This window comes from Triticum urartu, chromosome 7 (genome assembly GCF_003073215.2).
Source record: "Triticum urartu cultivar G1812 chromosome 7, Tu2.1, whole genome shotgun sequence".
NCBI classification, from domain to species: Eukaryota; Viridiplantae; Streptophyta; class Magnoliopsida; order Poales; family Poaceae; genus Triticum; species Triticum urartu.
This window is the reverse complement of record NC_053028.1, coordinates 402,027,764-402,045,494: the sequence shown is the minus strand read 5'-3', so window position 1 is coordinate 402,045,494 and position 17,731 is coordinate 402,027,764.

The window sequence follows — 17,731 nt, the reverse complement described above, 5'->3', positions numbered from 1 at the left end:
GTTGTCTCTGTATCTTCTGCTGACAAGGACGCAGTGAAGACATTCGACAGTTTCAATAGAATGCATATGACTTGGAGAGATAGAATTTTGAGATAGAGAGCATAGAGAGGTCAGGGTCCGATCACATTCACTTAGTTCAAAAGATTCAAACAAGAAGACATAGCTATAAGTGAATGCTGTAGAGGACAGAACACTAGTATATATATATATATATATATATATATGTCAACATAGTGAAGATAATCATGAAGGTATGTTGAGATCGAAGCCAAACCAAATGTGAAGACATTGCAAGGTAACGCCATGAGTGAAACACTTCAAAATAGAACGTTTGGTGGTGGCGTTACCCACCGTATAGGAAGTATTAGACCCAGACACGGCGCACAATTATCGTGGCGCTCCGAAGTCAAATTCCACATTAATGTATTCACACTTAGAATGTATGTCTTCATTGATTGAAGATATACTTTACTTCGTGTGTTGCACATCTAAGTCATCAATATGCATAAGGGTTAGGATGTGTGCCTGATCATAGGACATTTGAGGATTCCAGGATATTTAGCTCATACCGTAACTTGCAAAATCTCTTCTCATCCAAGGGCTTGGTGAAGATATCTGCCAATTGCTCTTCAGTGTTGACGTGTATGATATCAATGTCTTCCTTCACAACATGATCTCTGAGAAAGTGATGACGAATTTCAATGTGCTTTGTCTTCGAGTGCTGAACTGGATTGTTGGCAATCTTGATAGCGCTTCGTTGTCGCAGTAAAGTGGCACTTGCTTCAGTTGAATGCCATAGTCCTTGAGTGTTTGCTTCATCCACAGAAGCTGAGCGCAGCAAGATCCAGCAGCAGTGTATTCAGATTCAGCAGTGGAGAGAGATACACAGTTCTGCTTCTTTGAAGACCAACATACAAGTGATCGTCCCAGAAAGTGACATGTGCCTAATGTAGACTTGCGATCAACTTTGTCACCAGCATAATCAGCATCCGAGAATCCAACCAGATCAAACTCTGAGCCCTTTGGATACCATAATCCTAGAGTTGGGGGTGTGAGCCAAATATCGAAGAATTCGCTTCACAGCTAAGTGATGTGACTCCTTTGGTGCCGCTTGAAATCGAGCACACATGCAAACACTAAGCATAACATCTGGCCTAGATGCACATAGATAAAGTAAAGAACCAATCATGGAGCGGTATACCTTTTGATCGAACTCTTTACCATTGTCGTCGGGACCCAGATGATGTTTGGCTGGCATTGGTGTTGTGAAGCCTTTGCAGTCTTGCATACCAAACTTCTTCAGGCAATCTTTGAGATACTTCTCTTGAGATATGAAGATGCCGTTGCGTTGTTGTCGTATTTGAAGACCGAGGAAGAACTTCAGCTCTCCCATCATGGACATCTGATACTGCTCTTGCATCATATATCCAAACTCTTCACTGTACTTCTGATTGGTGCAGCCGAAGATAATGTCATCCACATATATTTGGCACACAAACAGTTCACCATCATATGTCTTCGTGAAGAGAGTGGGGTCTAGGGAACCAGGTATGAAGCCTTTGCTCTTCAGGAAGTATTTGAGTGTGTCATACCAGGCCCGAGGGGCTTGTTTGAGACCATACAGTGCCTTGTTGAGCTTGTATACCATGTCAGGATGTTTTGGATCTTCAAAGCCAGGCGGTTGTGCAACATACACTTCTTCTTCAATCTTGCCATTGAGAAAAGCACTCTTCACATCCATTTGATATAGAAGTATTTTATGATGATTTGCATAGGCCAGCAGTATGCGTATGGCTTCAAGTCTAGCCACAGGAGCAAATGTTTCATCGAAGTCAATGCCTTCCACTTGAGTATATCCTTGAGCAACGAGACGAGCTTTGTTTCTGACAACTTGACCATGCTCATCTTGCTTGTTGCGGTATATCCATTTGGTTCCTATTATATTGTGCTTCCGTGGATCAGGACGCTTAACCAGTTCCCATACATTATTCAGCTCAAACTATTGAAGCTCTTCTTGCATAGCTTGAATCCATTCAGGTTCCATGAAGGCTTCTTCAACTTTCTTGGGTTCTGTTATTGAGACGAATGCGAAGTGCCCACAAAAATTTGCTAGCTGAGTTGCCCTTGAACGAGTGAGTGGACCGGGTGCATTGATGCTATCAATTATTCTTTCAATCTGCACTTCATTGGCAACGCGAGGATGTACAGGGTGAAGACTTTGCTCTTGCTGATCATTGTCGTTGTTAGAAGGAATGTCTTCAGGCTGAGCATTGTCTTCATGTTGATCAGGTGCTGAGATGATAAGTTCTTCTTCAGGATGAGCTTCAGAAGGTATAATTTCTCCAGTTCCCATTAGCTTGATTGATTCACTGGATGGAACTTCATCTAGCACATTTGGCAGTTGTTCTCTTTGTGAACCGTTGGTTTCATCGAACCGCACATCCACTGTTTCAACCACTTTGTAATGAAAGAGATTGAAGACTCTGTAGGAGTGCGAATCCTTTCCATATCCAAGCATAAAACCCTCATGTGCTTTTGGTGCAAACTTTGAGGTGTGATGTGGGTCCTTGATCCAGCACCTTGCGCCAAATACTCTGAAGTAACTGACATTTGGCTTCTTGCCAGTAAGGAGCTCATAAGATGTCTTGTTCAGAAGCTTGTGAAGATAAACACGATTGATTGTATGGCATGCAGTGTCAATGGCTTCAGGCCAGAATTTTCTTGGGGTCTTGTATTCATCTAGCATCGTTCTGGCCATCTCAATGAGTGTTCTGTTCTTGCGTTCGACGATGCCATTCTGCTGTGGCGTGTACGGGGCTAAGAATTCATGTGTGATGCCCAAGGTATCAAGATATGTGTCAAGGCCAGTGTTCTTGAATTCAGTGCCATTTTCACTTCTGATGTGCTTTATCTTGGTGCCATAATTGTTCATAGCTCGATTGGCGAAGCGTCTGAAGACATCCCGCACTTCAGTCTTGTAAAGGATTATGTGCACCCAAGTATATCTAGAATAATCATCAACAATGACAAAGCCATAGAGACAAGCAGTAGTAGTAAGAGTTGAGTAATGAGTGGGACCGAAAAGATCCATGTGAAGCAGTTCAAAGGGTCGAGTAGTGGTCATGATTGTCTTCGAGGGATGTTTGGCCCTCGTCATCTTCCCTGCTTCACAGGCACCACATAAGTGATCTTTCTTGAACTTGACGCCCTCGATGCCTATGACATGCTTCTTCTTTGCCAGGGTGTGGAGGTTCCTCATGCCAGCATGCCCAAGCCTCCGATGCCAGAGCCAGCATTCTGAAGCTTTTGCTAGAAGACATACGGCAAGTTGTGGTCCTGCTGAGAAATCTACCACGTACAAGTCATCTTTTCGATACCCTTCAAATACTAGAGACTTGTCAGATTACATTAGTACAAGGCAACGATATTTTCCAAATATTACGATCATGTTCAAATCGCAAAGCATTGAGACAGACATTAAGTTGAAGCCAAGGGATTCAACAAGCATGACTTTATCCATGTGTTGATCCCTTGAGATTGCAACTCTACCTAGACCCAATACCTTACTTTTACCAGTGTCAGCAAATGTGATGTGGCTCTTGTCGGATGGACGTAAGGTTGAGTCCATAAGAAGGCTTCTTTTGCCAGTCATGTGATTTGTACACCCACTATCAATAATCCATTCTGAAGACACTGGTATCGTACCCTACAGTGCAGTTAGGGGGATAGGCTTCACCAAGAGCATTGTGAAGCAAAAACATTTGACGAACCAATGGGTTATGAAAGCTTAGATCCAGATTAGGACTAATAGGGAGAGTAGCAAGCGATTCAGGAACGAAGTACATAGTAAGACCATTCGGGCATTTGATCTTGCGCCCTACAAGATGTTTAAGGTCTCCAGCAATAGCGTCAGGCGATTTTGGTTTTCTGCTGGAGACCTTTCCCTGCAAAAGAGAGTTAAGCTTTCTTAGCCACCCACATCTTCAAGGGTGGCTTAGAAGCAATAAGTCTAAGTGTAGCATCTGAGAATTTTGGCTTTGGAGCCCTAGCAAACAGTCTTGCAGGCGGACAATAGTACTCATAAGAATAAGAAGAATAGTTCTTGGTCTTATGAACATGGCGGTTTGATGAACCGCTCTCATATTCATATGCCTGAGTATGGTTTCCCTGCAAAACATTTGCGTTAGTGCGACTCAGGTGAGTCCTATGTCTGTATGAAGCCTTTGGACCGTATGAAGCCTTTGGTCTGAGGTTTGTCTTCTTCACGTGAGGTGTCATGATGACATTCACAGGAAGATTCTCCAGACACCTTTTCGGAACCCAGATCTTCTTCATAGGCGGTCCATTCCTGCAGTTAGTACCAATGTACCTGGCAAACACTTCACCATTCTGATTCTTAAACACTATATAGTTTGCATCAAAGGATTCATCAATGATAATGGGGTTAGCACAAGTGAAGCCAGATAGATTGGATGGATCTGCTGAAGATTCCTTTGCAGCAACCCACATGGTTTTGGGGTTCTACTCAGGTTTCCAGTAAGAGCCATCAACATTCATTTTCCTTACGAACCCAACACCCTCTTTCCTTGGGTTTCGGTTCAGGATCTTCTTTTTGAGGACATCACATAGTGTCTGATGCCCTTTAAGACTTTTGTACATCCCTGTTTCAAGCAATGTCTTCAACCTAGCATTCTCATCAGCAATAGCAGTGGTATCCTCAGCAGAGGGGTTAGTTACCACATCAACAGTTGAAGATATTGCAACAGTAGTAGCAGTAGAACATTCAGCAACAGAAGTAGCATTATCACGCTCAATGCATTTAAGACATGGTGGTTCAAATCCTTCATGAGCGGAATTGATCTGTTTGGCGCGAAGTGACTCGTTTTCCTTTTGAAGATCTTCATGAGCTGCTCTCAATTTCTCAAGATCTTGCTTCCTTTGAAGATAATCATAGGAAAGCTTTTCATGAGTTGTTGAGAGAGTTTCATGACGACTTTCAAGTTCCTGATACTTAACGTGAAGATTTTTTATGTCTTCAATTAAGGATTTAGATCGAGTCATTTCAGCACCTAACAGATCATCGCTTCTGTCTAACAGTTTTTGAATATGTTCCATAGCTTTCTGTTGTTCAGTTGCAATTTTAGCAAGTGTTTTGTAGCTGGGTTTTGAACCACAATCAGAGTCATCGTCACTAGATGTTTGATAGTAAGTAGTGCATGTGTTTACCTTGGCACCGCGTGCCATGAAGTAGTAGGTAGAAGCGGAGTAGTCCTTGTCATTTGCATCAGTGTCGGTGATGAAGTCATTGTCTTCAGTGTTGAAGATGGACTTGGCAACGTGTGCTGTAGCCAGACTTGCGATGCCTGAATCGGACTCCTCCTCAGACTCCACCTCCGCCTCCTCAGAAGCAAACTCCTCCTCTGAATCCATTTCCTTGCCAACAAATGCACGTGCCTTGCCAGATGAGCTCTTCTTGTGTGATGAAGACTTTGAGGAAGACTTGGAAGAAGACTTTGAGTATTTCTTCTTCTTCTTGTCGTCAGAGTCACATTCCTTGCTCTTCTTCTTCTTTTTGTTCTCATTGTCCCACTGTGGACACTCAGAGATGAAGTGGCCAAGTTTCTTGCACTTGTGACATGTTTTCTTCTTGTAGTCATGAGCAGAAACTTCATCATTCCTTGAGCTTGATCGGGAAGACTTTCTGAAGCCTTTCTTCTTGGTGAATTTTTGGAACTTCTTGACAAGCATAGCAAGTTCGCTTCCAATGTCTTCAGGATCATCAGAACTGCTGTCAGATTCTTCTTCAGACGAGGAGACAGCTTTTGCCTTCAAGGCACGAGTTCGCCCATAGTTTGGACTGTAGATGTCTCTTTTCTCAGAAAGCTGAAACTCATGTGTGTTGAGCCTCTCAAGTATGTCAGACGGATCGAGTGTCTTGAAATCAGGACATTCTTGAATCATCAGGGCTAGGATGTCAAACGAGCTATCAAGTGATCTCAGTAGTGTCTTGACGACTTCATTTTTGGTGATCTCAGTGGCGCCGAGGGCTCGAAGCTCATTTGTGATGTCAGTGAGTCGGTCAAATGTGTGCTGGACATTCTCATTGTCATTTCGCTTGAAGCGGTTGAAGAGGTTGCGAAGGACACTGATTCTCTGATCTCTCGGGGTTGAGATGCCTTCATTGACCTTGGAGAGCCAGTCCCAGACCAGCTTAGATGTCTTCAAAGCACTCACATGGCCTTACTGTCCTTTGGACAGATGACCACATATGATATTCTTGGCAGTAGAGTCCAGTTGAACGAATTTCTTGACATCAGCAGCAGTGACACCTTCTCCAGCCTTGGGAACACCGTTCTCGACGACATACCATAGGTCGACGTCAATGGCTTCAAGATGCATGCGCATCTTATTCTTCCAGTAGGGATATTCAGTTCCATCGAAGACGGGGCATGCAGCGGAGACTTTAATTATCCCTGCAGTCGACATAGCTAAAACTCCAGGTGGTTAAACCAAATCACACAGAACAAGGGAGCACCTTGCTCTGATACCAATTGAAAGTGCGTTATATCGACTAGAGGGGGGGTGAATAGGCGATTTTTATGAAAGTCTTCAAAACATTGGAGTTATGAGGAAAAACGATAGAGATAAACCTAATACCCTGCAGCGGAAGGTAGACTACACTAGGCAAGCCATAGTCAAGTATTCAATAGAGTGAAAGCACAATGACTAATAGCAGCAATGTAGTAAGGATCAGGTAGGAAGATATTGTGAAGCCAAACAGAACTAGCAGTCACTCAGTGAAGACAAAAGATAGTGCAAACATACAATGACTTCACAAGGAGTAACAGTAAGTAAAGGGAAGGGAAGATGAAACCAGTGACTCGTTGAAGACAATGATTTGTTGGACCAGTTCCAGTTGCTGTGACAACTGTACGTCTGGTTAGGGCGGCTAGGTATTTAAACCTTAGGACACACAGTCCCGGACACCCAGTCCTGAACACTCAGCTCAGGACACCCAGTCCTCACCGTATTCCCCTTGAGCTAAGGTCACACAGACCTCGCCCAATCACTCTGGTAAGTCTTCAAGGTAGACTCCCAAACCTTCACAGACTTCGTTCACCGGCAATCCACAATGTCTCTTGGATGCTCAGAACGCGATGCCTAACCGGCTGGAGGATGCACAGTCCTCAAGTGTAATAAGTCTTCAGATCACACAGACAAGAAGACTTAAGTGATGCCTAATTCTCTTTGGCTCTGGGCGGTTAGGGCTTTATCCTCACAAGGAATTCTCTCTCTCAAAGGCTTTGAGGTGGGTTGCTCTCAAACGACAAAAGCCGTACTCTCAATCTGAGCAGCCAACCGTTTATGGTTGTAGGGGGTGGGCTATTTATAGCCACTTGGCAACCCGACCTGATTTGTCCGAAATGACCCTGGGTCACTAAGGAACTGACACGTGTTCCAACGGTTAGATTTCAAACTCACACGGCGACTTTACTTGGGCTACAAGCAAAGCTGACTTGTCCGACTCTGGACAAGATTCGCTCTCATAGTCTTCACTCAAAGACATAGGTTTTTGGTTAGGCATCACTTCAGTCATTCTGACTGGTTCTCTTGGACCCCACTTAATAGTACAGTGGTTCCTATGACTCAACACAAAAGAAAAAGAACTACGAAAGATCTAAGTCTTCGAGCTCCATACGCTTCATGTGGTGTCTTCTCTTGTCATAGTCTTCAATGTGAATATCTTCATATACCACCTTTGACTTCAATGTCTTCATACATTTTTAGGGGTCATCTCTGGTAGGAAAACCGAATCAATGAGGGACTTCTACCTGTGTTATCCTGCAATTCTCACAAACACATTAGTCCCTCAACTAGGTTTGTCGTCAATACTCCAAAACCAACTAGGGGTGGCACTAGATGCACTTACAACTACATCCTTCATATCCATATGGCTCGAGGAGATGATCTCCATGCCATCAAGTACTTACCCCTCAAGCTCAAAGGGACAGCTCGTCACTCGCTGAAAGGCCTCCCCGAAAGCTCCATTGGAAGTTGGGAAGAGCTCGAAGACGCCTTTCGGGCAAATTTTCAAGGGACTTATGTCCGACCTTCGGATGCGGACGATTTGAGTCATATAACTCAACAACCCGGAGAGTCAGCCCAAAAGCTTTGGAACATGTTTCTTACTAAAAAGAACCAGATTGTCGACTGTCCGGACGCTGAAGCCTTGGCAGCTTTTAAGCATAGCGTCCGTGACGAATGGCTCACCAGACATCTCGGCCAAAACAAGCCGAGAATGATGGCCGCATTAACAAGCCTCATGACCCGCTTTTTGCGCGGGTGAGGACAGCTGGCTAGCCAGATGCAGCACCAGCGACCCCAGTACATCTGAAGTTAGAGATGGAAACGAGAAATCACGGCGCAACAGCAATAACAAACGCCGGCATAAAGAAGAAAACACGAAGGGCACGACAGTAAACGCCAGATTCAAAAGCTCTCGGCCAGGTCAAAAGCCACCCTCTAAAGGCACCAGGGATGAACTGTCCAGCCTCAACAAAATTCTGGACCAAGTATGTTAGATCCATAGTACCCCTGGTAAACCTGCTAATCATACCCACAGAGAATGTTGGGTCTTCAAGCAGTCCGGCAAGCTCAACGCCGTACACAAGGGGGAGGATACACCAAGTGAAGACGAGGACGAGCCTCCCAAGCAAGACACTGGGGAACAAAAGAAATTTCCACCAGAAGTCAAAACAGTAAACGTGTTACACGTGATCAAGGGAAAAACAACGCGACACTCCCAGGAAAATATACCCAAGTGCCTGTCACCGCGAAGTCCTGTCACTGGTCGTCTCAACCGATCACTTTCGACCATCGCGATTACTCAGCAAGTATCCGACGTGCAAGATGGGCTGCCCTGGTATTAGACCCAGTAATTGGCAGATATCACTTCACACGAGTCTTGATGGACGGTGGCAGCAATCTAAACCTAATATATTAGGATACAATCCGCGGGATGGGGTTAGACCCAACAAAAATTCTCCATAGCAATACTACCTTTAAAGGAGTAACGCCAGGCCCAGGAGCTCGTTGTACGGGCTCCCTCTTACTACAAGTTATATTCGGCTCCCTCGATAACTTCTGTTGCGAGCATTTAACCTTCCACATCGCTCCGTTCCAAAGTGGCTATCAAGCACTGCTCGGACGCGAAGCTTTCGCTCGCTTCAATGCAATACCACACTACGCCTCCCTCACACTCAAGATGCCCGGTCCACGTGGCATCATTTCAGTGAACGGAAATATCAAGCGATCTCTGCGCGCCGAAGAGAGTGCGGCTGCCTTGGCAGCCGCACACTAAAGGCGCCCGGACCAGTGAAAGCATCCAATAGGTCGTCAAGACCTCAGACACAACTAATCAAGTCCGGCGCCGCTATTTATACCGAATAAATGGTCACACCCCTATTTGTCCATACAAGGGGCTCAACGCGCGCAGACAAGTGGCAATTTCTTCTCATCTTGAATTATGCATGGTTTCTTTAAAAACTATCTTTTTGCACAACAACTTTTTCACCCAAATTCCTCTCTTTTACAGACGATCATCGTGCTACACCCGTCCAGGATACGACACAACGGAGACACAGGCACAGACGTGCACCAGGGACCCGCTCCAAGGATTCTTTTTAGATTAAGACCCTGTGTAAACCTTTTTTTACTGTATCTTGTTGATACATATCCACCGTTGAGAAGGATGCTGACGTCTTGGCATGTGGCCACGCCAGAACAATGCACGTACCTGGACACAAGGGGCTTCTTACAAAGGCCATTATTTAGGCCCGGTTTATACCACAAATACTGAATACCTTAGGGAGTGTTCGGCGTCGCGAGTTTGGCCCTATATGCATCAGCTCCGAATCATTGTCTTTGGTCAAATGTTGGGTTTGCCCGGCTCCTGTGTTTTGGTGCCTTACGTTCCGCTTTACCGGCTAAGGTAGCACCAGGAGAACTACTACGATTGTGCCCTGGTTCATCCGGACGAGCACCTTAGTAGAGAAAGCCGAAAACTGACTGTCATGATATAGTGTGAGACTGGTCAACCACTCGATGACCTGTTGGAATGTTATAATTCCTCCGCCTTAACGAAGGGCCGTTTTCCGGCCAGGCATGTACGCACCCCGGGATCGGGAGAGTGTGGAGCCACCAGGGGCTATCTAGTAGCCCCACCGTCAAACTCCTATGGCTAAGTGAAAGTGCTAAAGCATTATAGTCCGGTTGCCTCGCTCGCTCCGCTATCACCTCCTTAATAGGACCAAGACGTTGGGTTAAGTGTGAACGCGTGTTTTTTTGCGAGCACCTCCGCATTATATGCGTGGGGTTTGAAGCCGACGACTGCAATCTTTCAGGTTATACACATGTATACATAAACGGCCGCCCAGGAGGCATCATATTACTTTCAGGCAAAAGTATAAAAATAGCCTTACAAAAATTTATAGAAGCATTTCGCTTACAATGAGATTACATATCACGCAAACATAATATTTTTTGAGCACTGGGCCTCTATCAAACGAGCACCCTCAAGAACTTCTTCAAAGTAGTGCTCAACAGCCATTCGACCTATGGCCGAATCCCGCACTGCAACAGTGGTAGCATCCATCTCCGCCCAGTATGCTTTAACACGGGCAAAGGCCATCCGTGAGCCCTCTATGCACGCCGACCTCTTCATCGCATTAATGCGTGGCACCACGTCAAGGAACTGCTGCACCAAGCTGAAATAGCTGTTCGGTTTTGGCCTTTCTGGCCATAGCTGATCCACAACAGACCTCATGGCGAGTCCGGACAACCTATTCAGTTCGGCCCATTCGGCTAATTGATCAGTCAATGAAAGCGGATGCTCGGGAGAATGGAATTGTGTCCAAAACAGCTGGTCCACTTCATGGTCCGTCTGACCCTGGAAGTACTTGGCCGCATCGGCAGCGCTCGCCGCCAAATCCATATACACATCCTCCGAACTCCACAGCCGATCCAGAGAGGTATACCGTGGATCTCCAAACTTCCTCCGCAACATAAAGGATTTCCCAGCTACAATATCCCCGGCTTCCCACAGCTCCTCCTTCTTCACCCTCATAGCAGAGCAGAGGTCTTTTCTCGTCGCAGCAGCCTTCTCAAGGTCCGATGCCTTCGCTAGGTTTTCCTTTTCAAGAACCCGGCAACGTTCGGTGGCGGCTTTTAATTCTATGGCCATCTTGGACATCTTATCTCGTCTCTCGCCATGCGCGGCCTTCTCGGCTTTCAACTCTTCGGCCGCCTTCAAAGCAGCTGCATTATCAAACCTTGCTTGTTCCTTGGCTCGGGCAAGTTCTACCCGCAAGGCTTCAAAAGTGGCAGCTCCATCTGCAGTCACAACATATTAAAGATACTGACATCATGCTGCTCTTACTATGTGGCGTTTACCAGATAATGACACTTACCCTGTGCCTCGTCAAGCCTTTTGTTAACAAGCTCGATGTCGGCGTCTGCCGCATCCAACTGCCGTTTTAAACGGGCAAACTCGCTAGTCCGGCTAGCCACCGAAGCTTCCATCACCTGCACATAGAGGCAATATGGTTATTACCTGGGAATATGATCCTCTATTCGTCGTCGTTTCCAACGACAACCAGAGTCTCAGGGGCTACTATGTACACAGGGCACACCTAGCATGTGCAGGACTATCATACATTATTTTACGTACCTCAAAGCCTGTCAGTAGACTCATAAAAGTTTCATGCAATCCGTTTTCGACGGACGAGATTCTCTCCATCACCGTATTCATCAGCACACAGTGTTCATCTGAGATGGCCGCTCGCCCCACCAGCTCCCTCAGAACATCCGATTGCACACCAGACGGTGCCAGACTCTTTTTTCCGCTCTCTTCGGGAGCCAGACACTGGGAGCTTCGGGGGTCAATGGGATTATCTTCTGTCCTCACCGGTTTCGGAGAGGCCCTCTGCGACGACACTTCGGGGTCGCCCGCTTCCGGAGCGGAGGAGTCCGGAGGAGGCGTTTTGCTCTCCATCATCTCTGGAAGAAGATCCCCCGAAGACGAGCTCATTTGAGAGGGGATAAGGCCCGAACTGCAAAGATATATGCGGTGGTTATTTTCTCAGAAGAAAAAGATGGCATACCTGTACTATTAAAGTATTTCGGGTCACTTACGACTCGCTGGAGAATTGATCCCCCCGCGGACTTTGTGTGGCAAAAGCACCCCCCGAGGTAGGACCCTCTGTGGGAGACTTCTTCTCCCGTTTGGAAGCTTCGGCTTCTGAATCCCCGGGCGCAGTCCTTTTCCTCCTCTGGTCGTCTTCCTTCATGGAGACGCTCGCTCCCTCGGTTAGAATGGGCAGCGTTGGGGGCCCGCGTCCGCCCATATTATCCTCTCCAGTATCTTCCTTCAAGGGCTCCGGGCAAGGTGCGACCTGGAGCATCTTTTCCAATACCGGATTGTCCAAACCCTCAGGGAGGGGGGCTGAACACCGAATCAACTTCGCCTTTGTTAACCAGTCCTGGTCAAAAAGCAAACTCTCAGAAATAACTTCGTAACAAATGAGAGATAGTATGTTCGGCCGGAAGATTCCTTACCTGCTCGGCGGCGCGGTTACTGCTCAGGCCCACGTCCTCGGTGATTTCCGGACACTCTACCGGAGGTCCGAAGAATGACTTGTACATCTCCTCGTGTGTTAGGCCGAGGAAATTTTGGATGACACGCGGTCCCTCGGGATTGAACTCCCACAAGCGAAGAGGCCGGTGTTTGCAAGGCTAGACTTGACGAACCAGCATAACTTGTATTACCGCAACCAAACTAAAATATCCATTGAAGAGATCTCGAATGCGGCTTTGCAGTATAGGCACGTCCTTGGCTGGACCCCAGCTCAGACCTCTGCTGATCCATGACATCAGTTGTGGTGGAGGACCCGAGCGGAAGACAGGGGCGGCCGCCCACTTGGCACTTCTAGGAGCCGTGATGTAGAACCACTCCTGTTGCCACAATTTAGACACCTCTGGAATGGAACCTTTGGGCCATGGAGCTCCCGTCATCTTGCGTATTGAGGCACCTCCAGACACTGCATGTTGCCCCTCAATCATCTTCGGCTTTACTTCAAAGGTCATGAGCCATAGGCCAAAGTGAGGGGTAACCCGGAGGAAGGCCTCGCACACGATGATAAATGTCGTGATATGAAGAAAGGAGCCCGGAGCTAGATCATGGAAGTCTAGCCTGTAATAAAACATCAAACCCCTAACGAAAGGATCCAGAGCAAGGCCTAGACCTCGGAGGAAGTGGGAGACGAACACGACGCTCCCGTTGGGTTCGGGGGAGGGGACGGCCTGCCCTCGGGCAGGCAGCCGATGCAAAATCTCGGCGGTCAGATATCTGGCCTCCCTCAACTTTTTGATGTCTTCTTCCGTGACGGAGGAAGGCACCCATCGGCCTTGAAGGCTAGATCCGGACATGACTGAAGGTTCGGAGCACCTGACCTGAACTTTGGGCGTTTGAGCTTGAGGTGGGGGAAGGATTGGATTGAGCACGTGAGGGAAAAAATAAAAGCCTTGTCCCCTTATAAAGAGGGTGAATATCAAGCGTCCTCTTCGTGGCCGTTTGGACTTGCCTATAGTCTAGGAGTCCTAGAAGCAGTTGGGTTACCCACGCCCATATTGATGAGAATCCCGGTATAAGGGGACACGATCTCTGCTTTAACAAGACGTGCCAAGGAAGCCGCCTCGCATGACGCGCTGAGGTGGGATAATAAAACGATTCGAATAAAGGCTTGGCCGTGGTGTGATGTCACACTACGGAATATGTCAGCAGATTAGATTTGTGTAAATATTATTCTCTATATGGCAATATGTGGAAACTTATTTTGCAGAGCTGGACACTATCTTTGTGTCCAAATCTTCTATGAAGTACTTGGAGGAGGAACCCGCCTTGCAATGCCGAAGACAATCTGCGCGCCGGACTCGTCGTCATTGAAGCCTGGTTCAGGGGCTACTGAGGGAGTCCTGGATTAGGGGGTGTCCAGATAGCCGGACTATACCTTCAGCCGGACTCTTGGACTATGAAGATACAAGATTGAAGACTTCGTCCCGTGTCCGGAAGGGACTTTCCTTGGCGTGGAAGGCAAGCTTGGCGATACGGATATGTAGATCTCCTACCATTGTAACCGACTTTGTGTAACCCTAACCCTCTCCGGTGTCTATATAAAACGGAGGGTTTTAGTCCGTAGGACAACATACAGAACAACAATCATACCATAGGCTAGCTTCTAGGGTTTAGCCTCTCCGATCTCGTGGTAGATCTACTCTTGTACTACCCATATCATCAATATTAATCAAGCAGGACGTAGGGTTTTACCTCCATCAAGAGGGCCCGAACCTGGGTAAAACTTCGTGTCCCTTGCCTCCTGTTACCATCCGGCCTAGACGCACAGTTCGGGACCCCCTACCCGAGATCCACCGGTTTTGACACCGACAGAGGGCCTTGTTGAGTCTGAAGACTTTGTCAGGATTCTTTGGATCTTCAAAACCTGGGGGTTGAGCAACATATACTTCTTCCTCAAGCTTACCATTAAGGAATGCACTTTTCACATCTATTTGATATAAAGTGATATCATGATGGTTAGCGTAAGAAAGTAATATGTGTATAGCCTCAAGTCTAGCAACAGGTGCAAAAGTTTCATCGAAATCAATTCCTTCAACCTGTGTGTAGCCTTGAGCTACAAGTCGTGCCTTATTCCTCACCACAAGGCCATTTTCATCTTGCTTGTTGCGGTAGATCCACTTTGTGCCGATGATATTGTGCTTGCGAGGATCTGGACGTTTGACCAGTTCCCAGACATTGTTGAGCTTGAACTGATGTAATTCTTCTTGCATGGCCTGAATCCACTTAGGCTCCAGAAATGCTTGATCTACCTTAGTGGGCTCTGTAATAGAGACAAAAGCATAGTGCCCACAAAAGTTAGATAAATGTGAAGCTTTTGAGCGTGTGAGAGGACCTGGCGCTTTGATGTCATTGATGATCTTTTCAACTTGCACTTCTTTTGCAATGCGAGGATGAGCTGGTTGCCGTTGAAGAATTTGATCAGCGTTTTCTTCAGCATTTTCTTCAGGTGCATTAGCTCGACGTTCTTCATGTTCTGGAATGAATTCTTCAACAGATTCTTTAGTGGGAATGACATCCTCAGTAGCCTTGAACTTTATAGTTTCCTCAGGTGCTGGTTCATCTATCACAGTAGGTAGGTGCTCTCTTTGCAAGCCATTAGTTTCGTCGAACCGCACATCTACAGTTTCAACAACCTTGTGAAGAACGTTGTTGAAGACTCTGTAGGTGTGCGAGTCCTTTCCGTAACCAAGCATAAAACCTTCATGTGCTTTCGGTGCAAATTTTGAGTTGTGATGAGGATCTCTAATCCAACATTTAGCACCGAAGACTTTGAAATAACTTACATTGGGTTTCTTATCAGTGAGGAGTTCATAGGCAGTTTTCTTGAAGAATTTGTGAAGATATACTCTATTGATGATGTGGCACGCAGTATCAATTGCCTCAGTCCAGAACCGACGAGGCATTTTGTATTCATCAAGCATAGTGCGAGCCATCTCAGCAAGAGTCCTGTTCTTATGCTCCACGACGCCGTTCTGCTGAGGAGTATAAGGAGCAGATAACTCATGAGTAGTACCAAGTTCATCAAGATAGTCATCGAGACCAGAATTCTTGAACTCAGTGCCATTGTCACTTCTGATGTGCTTGATCTTCACACCAAAGTTGGTTGAAGCCCTCGAGGAAAATCGTTTGAAGACTTCCTGCACTTCATGTTTGTAAGTAACAAGGTGTACCCATGTGTAGCGAGAATAATCATCAACAATAACAAAGCCATATTGAGATGCTTCATTTGAAATAGCAGAATAATGATTAGGACCAAAGAGATCCATGTGAAGAAATTCAAATGGGCGAGTGGTGGTCATGATAGTCTTCGCTGGATGCTTGGCCTTCGTCATCTTCCCAGCTTCATAGGCTCCGCATAGGTGATCCTTGAGGAATTTGACATTCTCGATGCCAATGACATGCTTCTTCTTCGCAAGCGTGTGCAAATTGCTCATGCCTGCATGACCAATTCGTCGATGCCAGAGCTAGCCTTCTGAAACTTTTGCAAGTAAGCACACGGCTAGTTGTGGTCCTGTAGAGAAATCAACAATATACAGGTCTCCTCTCCTAAAGCCTTCGAAGACTTTGGAATTGTCAGCTTCCATAACCACAACACAACGGTACTTGCCAAATACAACAACCATATCAAGATCACAAAGCATTGAGACAGACATAAGGTTGTATCCTAAGGACTCAACAAGCATGACTTTGTCCATGTGTCGATCCTTTGTGATCGCAACCTTACCTAGACCCAATACCTGACTTTTGCCTTTGTCAGCAAAGATGATATGCTTCAGATGCGACGAAGATAATGGAGCATCCATCAATAGATTCTTGTCACTGGTCATGTGGTTTGTACATCCACTATCGAGGACCCGCTCAGTGGCTTTGGGTTGATCATCCTGCAGATGAATTAGTGCAGCTTACAAACTCATATACTTCATCAGTGAAGAATATGACATCAATTCATCAGATCAATTTCATCAAGTAAAAGAACTGATAAAGCAATGTGAGGACGTGAGAAATGAAAGTTCATTTCTTCATGATTAGCCTGCGTCCTATCAGGCATACTCAGGTCTCCAGCAAATTCTTCAGATGATTACGTACGTCTGGAGACCTGACCCTGCAGAAGAGATTAGTTCTTTTTCTTCACCACCCACATCTGAAGGGGTGGCAAAGAGTTCATCACTCTGCGAGCTCCATACGAGAACGATGGCATAGAAGCCAGTCCATTTCGTTTCACATAAGAGGGGTTAGAGTAAGCATAAGAGTATGCAGAGAAATTCTTCGAGGACTTATGGACATAATGATTTGAAGAATAATGCACATATCCATAATCCTTAGATCTTCCCTGCGAAACAGACGGGTTAGCACGATGATGTTCATATGAGGACTTTGATCCATATGAGGAATTTGGTCCGTATGAGGACTTGAATCCATATGAAGAATTTGGTCCATATGAAGAATTTGATCTGGGGTTCCTATTCTTCACAGCTGGCGTCATGATGACATTCACCTGAAGATTTTCAAGGCATCTTTTGGGAACCCAGATTTTCTTCATAGGGGAGCCGTTCCTGCAGTTAGTGCCAACATATCTAGCAAATACTTCACCATTCTGATTTTTGAACATTTTATAGTTGGAGTCAATTGACTCATCATCAGAATGAGGAGATTCACATGCAAATCCAGATAAGTTAGATGGATCAACTGGAGGTCCCTTTGCAGCAACCCATGTAGTTTTGGGGTACTGCTCAGGCTTCCAATATGTACCATCAACATTGAGTTTCCTCTCAAAGGCAATACCCTCTTTCCTAGGGTTCCTGTTGAGGATCTACTTTTTAAGCACATCACAAAGAGCCTGATGCCCTTTGAGGCTTTTGTACATGCCTGTCATGTACAATTCCTTCAACCCTGCATCATCAGTGATACTAGCAATGTCCTCAGATGAGGAATTAGTGATAGCAGAGGTATGTGAAGAATTTGAAACATCAGCAGCATTTGAACATTCAGGTGAAGAATTAGCAGATTCACGTTCAATGTACTTCAAGCATGGAGGAACAA